Source organism: Dermacentor variabilis, chromosome 10 (assembly GCF_050947875.1).
Source record: "Dermacentor variabilis isolate Ectoservices chromosome 10, ASM5094787v1, whole genome shotgun sequence".
NCBI classification, from domain to species: Eukaryota; Metazoa; Arthropoda; class Arachnida; order Ixodida; family Ixodidae; genus Dermacentor; species Dermacentor variabilis.
In genome coordinates, this window is record NC_134577.1 from 5,229,736 (window position 1) to 5,236,011 (window position 6,276).

Genomic DNA, 6,276 nt, shown 5'->3' on the forward strand with positions numbered 1-6,276 from the left:
GTTTTCTACCTTGTTGTAACATAGACAACGACTGGACAATGCACATAGATAACACAAAGCGGTTGGTGTTGTCTAACGTGCCTTGTCCGGTCGTTCTGCCTGCGCTGCAACAAAGTAGAAGAGCCATGCAACAAGCCCTTATGTAGCTACTCTCATTGCAAGTAGTGTCCGCCTCATTCAAGCAACATTGTTAACGCCAGAAATGTAATATCTGCAGGAGATGCTTAATTCATACATATAAGTAACGCTGTATATTGTCACGTAAGTGCTGACAGGAAGGCGTAAAGGCAAACGTTAAACACGAAATGAACGGATACTCTTATTGGCCTTCTAAATGAAATGAAGTACAGCGGCGACAGCAAGAACGCATGTAGTCGTCGTCGAGTCAAATGTCCCGTCTGAGAGTCGTAATTGCACATTCTAAATTTAAAAACGCGCGTCGCCAACTTTGCCTGTTCAATATTATCGATTGCCGTTAGTGGCGACTGACAGAAGACTTTCCCATTGTTTGCACATAAATTTCGTTAATTATGTGGCTATCATCTAACCACTGGTACTGCTACACTTATTCTGGCATGGCGCTTTTTGGCCATACATGGCCCTTGCGCCACTAAACGTACAACACGCCTTCTTTCATTGCTACACTTATTGAACTCTGTCTTTTGCACCTTGCAAACGTTTGACGACTTAGTTGGAACCTCGTAGAATGCAGTGCTGCAACCGTGTCATCGTCACTACTGAAAGACCAGTCAAGTGCACGGAAACGCTAGTTACCTTTATCACGTAAAGAGCTAGCTGTTCCGGAATACAGATGGAACACTTTTCAGACTTGCCTGCCGGTGGCACCTCGCTGCGTAGCCACAGAGCGCAACATTATAGTCCCACCGTTAAAGCGCGCTTTGCCAGGAATTAATTACGACCACCTAAAACCGTGGCACCAGATCGTGTGCATCTAAACCGTAGCGCGCTCTCTCTTGCGACTACACTCGAAGTAACCGTTTCCGGTATACGCTTGGTGTGCACACTCGTCGTCCCCAAAATAGTTCTGTGCGTGTCATAAACGGCGTGCGGGACCTCGCAACATTCTCGGTGGGTTGAATTTGTCTTAGTGTGTACTTGGATAATGTTATTCGCAATCGCCAACATTTGATACCAGTTGGCGTGCAACATGACAGTATCTTGCGAGTGGCACGGTTCATCTGTCCTAGAATACATGCTTTCATGTACGGTCGCTACGTAATAAACGAGACGAATTGAAGCATTCTTTTCGACAGTTCCAGTCTGTTCTATTACATTTGCCACACATACACGGTGCGTTCGCGCACTGCGAAAGCAGAATCTTCGCAGCCGCGCCTTTCTTTTCCTGTAAAGCGTGCACCACGGATGATGAGATGCAATCAGGAGAAGCTGAATCCTCAAACTATGGCAGCTGGAACGCATTGACCGAGATGACTTCCGCAGTAGATATTTGTGCATTCTTGCCAACTAAAAACTAGAACGTGAATCATTAGAAATGTCGAAGTAACTTAGAACTGTGCGGCTAGTGTTCTCTAGACCTCCCATCTGGCTTGTGCGATTCGGCGCGCTTGCCTCGTGTCGACGTGACACTCTTTACTGTATGCGGCATACCTGTACATGCACGCAAACACACTAAATGTTAAGTAAAATTGGACAGGCTGTATCAGGGACGCAGTGGGGTTCTTGCATGTGCTGTCGAGGGTGTGTGGGCACTAGGGAGTGTACGACGTAAACAAGCGCACAGGTTACATTTATTCTCGCATTAGAAATCTTGCATGCCCTCTCCACTTCTGCACTCACTGAATATTCTCTCTCTTACATGTCTTGACTAGTGAGCGTATTACGGTCTAATTTTGCAGTGTTTGTTTTGCAGACGGGGTGCCGTCCCTATTGGCGACGCCCGAGCCCGGCGCACTCTCATTTGGCCGGGGCCTGCGCACGTACCCCACGGATACGCCGTGTTCAAAGGGGTTGTCATGCTGCCCGAATCTCTTCACGCCATCTCTGGACCGTACGTGTCGAACGCAGGGGGGCCATAGTCGAGCAAACGTGGAATTTCTGCAAAAATATTGCACACTTGTAGGCCCTTCACATCTTTATTAGCACAGGTTTGAGTTTGATGAATTACACGTATACTATGGCTGAGTGAGAACGCTACCGAGTGAGAACGCTACCGCTCGGACCGACAAGCGTGTTCTGCCGCGCTAATATGCCGCTTTGAACACCGAGCGAGAGGCCGAATGTAGCTCCGACTGCGTCGACAGACAACGGTGCTATCTGCGCACGCGACAGCTGCATGATCGAGGTCTTTCCGCCTCGCATATGTTAAGGCGCCTTGGCAGTATACTTGTTGCCAAGATGTAAGCGATATTATAGTACGTGTTACGTGCGGTTCTAGCAAGCGAACCCTCCGACCGAATCCAAAACATGCAAATTAAGCGATTGCGTAGCGTGGCGAAAGGCTCTTCCTGCTAGGGCACAGAACTTGCGTCCACCCGATACAAAGGGGAAAGCCACATTATCGTCGTCATCATCGCGGCCCACTCAAGAGGACGCGTTTCTACCAGAAAGCATAGCATAGTGCATAGCGTTCGCCGCCAGCATTCCCCGGTGAACATTACGGTTACATAAGCTACAGTTGCCGGGAAGCGTGAGAAGCAGTCAAGCATCTTTGAATGCTATCGCTTTCCACTCTGAAAGGCGATGCTTAAACGTACTCAATTTTTTTTCTTCTGTTATTGACGACGATGCTATTCTGAGGTTCCCCTAGGAAACCCTCTTCATTACTACCTACCCGGGCCTCCTGAGCGCCCGTGCCCCCCTCCCCCCAAAGAAAGAAGCAACTGCGCGACCAGCAAGTCGCCAGCCCACTTCTCGTCCAAGCCTGTAATTGAAGTGGATCCAGTCTCGTTGAAAACCACCACACCTTCTCACAATTTCCTGTTTACTTCTACATCATCAAAACCTTTATCTCGGCTCATTGCTCACGTAGCCTCATTAGCAGCCACAACGGCTATTCGTACGTAACTGTCACTTACAGGCACCGTGCACACCACGATCTGCACCTGAGGGGACATCTCGCGCAAGTCGTCTACCCCCTTCGCCAAGTCCTGTCCCTTTTCTGTTTAGCACGTCATTTAGCCCAGCTGCTACTATAGTAGCAGCTGGGCTAAATGACGACAAGGTTGCGTCCGTGGTCATTTTCCGCGAGCTTTCCTTTTGCTGACTCCATGACAAAACCCAATGTCCGCCCCGGAAATGTCCCTACCGCCATTCTTTTGGCGCCTTTCACCCTCTCCACAATTACCTCTGAACGCCTAGCCAGGTTCGAGTCGCCAGCGGTTATCACCCTATCACTGTCTTCTACTGGCGAGGCCTCTCCCTGCTTCCATTTGTCATCCTTTTGCGCGTGATGTATAAGGACGCGCAAAAGCCACGATCTTATACATCCCTGGCACGCGCAGGCCTCGGCGAGCTCCAACCCACGTATAATTTCGGGTTCTAGCTTTGGTGTCCACGTTGCCGCTTTGATGTGCTGAAGGCGCCACCAATAATGCGAAATAATGACACCTTGTTACAATTAGTAAAAAACACGATTGAATAAACATAATTACGTCCAGCCGCCAACTTGTGACGCTAAGTTCAGCACTACCGCACCCCGCGACTTCTGCAACATCAGACAGAACTTCGCCTCTGAAGGTACGTCGGACAGACTTTCTCGCGTCGGCGGCGCTGGTGTCGAGTCAGTCATCGTCACCGGCGACCTTTCACCCACTTGCGTTCAACCGCGGTTGCTGAGGCGCTCTGCGTTCTAGATTTTAATTATATGCGGCCCGGGCTCTACTACGGTCGCTACTGCTCCCACAGAAACATCTATGATGTTATTTACAAGGCACCTTGCCGTAAGGCGCGAGAAAGCTATGATCCGCCACGATTGGGTAAGCACGAGCGAGGCAGGTGCGAGACAGTCTGACCGACACAGCGTTCGCCAATTCGGCCGTCAGTGCCGCTGCTTCACCTATTTTACCGCGCCGCAGTCAGCGTTCCAAGCGTAAACAAATGACTCCACTCCGCAACGCCGGCACGCCTAGGGACAAACGCCTACATAAAAACCTCCTCCGTATATATAGTGATAGGCAGGGTCATATATTCAAGAAGCCCCCAGATTTTCTCTCTCGCGTCCACTCTTAGTCGCGCCTGCGCACAAACAGCTGGCGATCCCTCAAATGAACGTCTCGTGTTCGTGGCTACGTTTCTTCTTGCGGATAAAACCGTCGATAACAACGACTTGTACTGGGGTCGAGGAGTTACGGAGTCGCCATCTGTCGGAAGCGCCTCCCTTGCGTAGTATGAGGGATCACGCGGCGCGCTCCTCGTAGGTTTCGCTTACGGCGCTCAATAAAAACACCACGCGGCAGCTCTCCTAGCCATTTATGAAGGTACTCTGAAAACGAGGGAAGTTTTTGACTGTCGATATAATAATCTTGGGCAAACTGAAAGCACAGAATCGTTTACAGACGCTATCTCTTTACCGAATACGTACAATAAATGCCATGCGCGCGGTCGCCGTGATGGAGTCTCCCGAACCGGCTCCTTGCGTGAAAGGTAGGCGAACGCTGAGAGTAAGCTATGTGAAATTTGTTCTTATAGTGGGCTCTCTGCATAACCAAATGGGGCACAACAGAATGAAGCCTCAATGCAGCGATCGCACGAGTTCGCAACGACCGACTGCGCGTCTGCATGAATGTCCGCGCACAATTTATTGCTTTCGCTGTGAGCGCGTTTTCGCACCGTGCCGTGAGCTTTAGGCTGCAGCATATGAACATTTGACAGCACACTAGCAACCATTGTTGCGTGGACGCTATCAGAACTGCTCAAATATAATTTCGTTATAGAGACTTCGACGCCTATGGTGACTGTGATGTGCCGTCGCGACGATTCAATCAATTTTTTTCTTGTAAATTCTTGGACATTTCAATATTATTTCTCTAGTTGCGTCGCACTGTATGTTTATTGGTCTTGTCAGCGTGCGATTTACCTCTGCTTTATTTTCGTAATCCAGTGCTTTAATTCATTACACCAACATGACCATATTGCATGCCTTCTTTAATGTGCGTCTTAGTGCTCCCTTTCCGTTCCAGTGAACTTGCCAGTATCTAGCATCAACAAGTTCATAGACCAAACCGTCATGCCATTAGCCGGGCAGCGGGCGCGGGCGAGCGTCTGAGTGCGCGTTTTTTGCTACTCACCGAACATCGCGCAGTCCCGGCGCCGTAGCAGAAATCTTCCTCGCGTTTGTGCTTGCTGCATACCCGAGTTGTAGCCGATGGCTGTCTGCAGTTTCGCCAGCCAAGCTTCACGCAGCTCCTTGCCCTGCGGCTACGTGCAAGTAAGGCTGACACCGGGCTCCGTTGCGTAGGTGCGGCACTGCGCCACCGAGCAGTAGCCTGCCATGCTGCACGCCTCCAAATGCAGCCACTACCTATTATAGTACTTTCAAATGTTGTCAAGCAGACACCCCCCAAGGCGGGAAAACCTCTCCACTTAATCAGAAGCACGGCGCAGGTGGGACTTTAAACTTTTGTTTTCAGCTCGCTTCGGCGCTTCCGAAGCAGCCGACGCGGCCGCTGTGTCCACGTTATCCCTCATGCCACGTCACGCCGACGGTGGCGCCAGCTTTTCCAGTGGTGGAGCTCGCCCCCAATAGGGTTGCACACGCATTCAGTGCCATTCCACTCTGTGAAGCTGCATATGGCTAGGTTCTGGAAAAACTTGCACGCATGTATCGAGCCTTGTAAATCGAGAATTTCTCCCCATACGCATGCTGCAGGCCGATCCCGAACATAGTACGATACCGGGCCGACCCGCGGCGGAGGTGAAGCAGGCTTTAAGCACTTCGCCAACTTGCAAAAATAAGTTTAATATCTTAAGTCCAAATACACTTTGGCCACGAGGGTTGCAATGTGGGGTTGTTGGTAATGCATCTTCAAGGGCAGTACGGTAGCGCGATTAAAAGACCGGACAAAAAACACATAGGGACACACACAATGTGTGTGTGTGTGTGTCCTATGTGTCCTATGTATCCTATGTGTCTTCTTTTGTCCCGTCTTTTAATCGCGCTACCGTACTCCCCTTGAAGACACTTTGACCGAGGTTGGCCATGTCTATATAGTATATAGGTTTCAGAGGGAGTTTGTGGGGAACCAATTTTGCGTGGCCTGTGTTGTGTGTGAACGCTTGTGGTTTTAGAGTGACCTC

At 50.1% G+C, this 6,276-nt stretch overlaps 1 pseudogene; it reads right to left on the reverse strand.

Moving 5' to 3' along the window:
- Positions 1-5,839: 5,839 nt before the first annotated feature.
- LOC142562627 (U2 spliceosomal RNA) lies at positions 5,840-5,981 on the reverse strand (annotated as a pseudogene).
- Between the last annotated feature and the right edge of the window lie 295 nt (positions 5,982-6,276).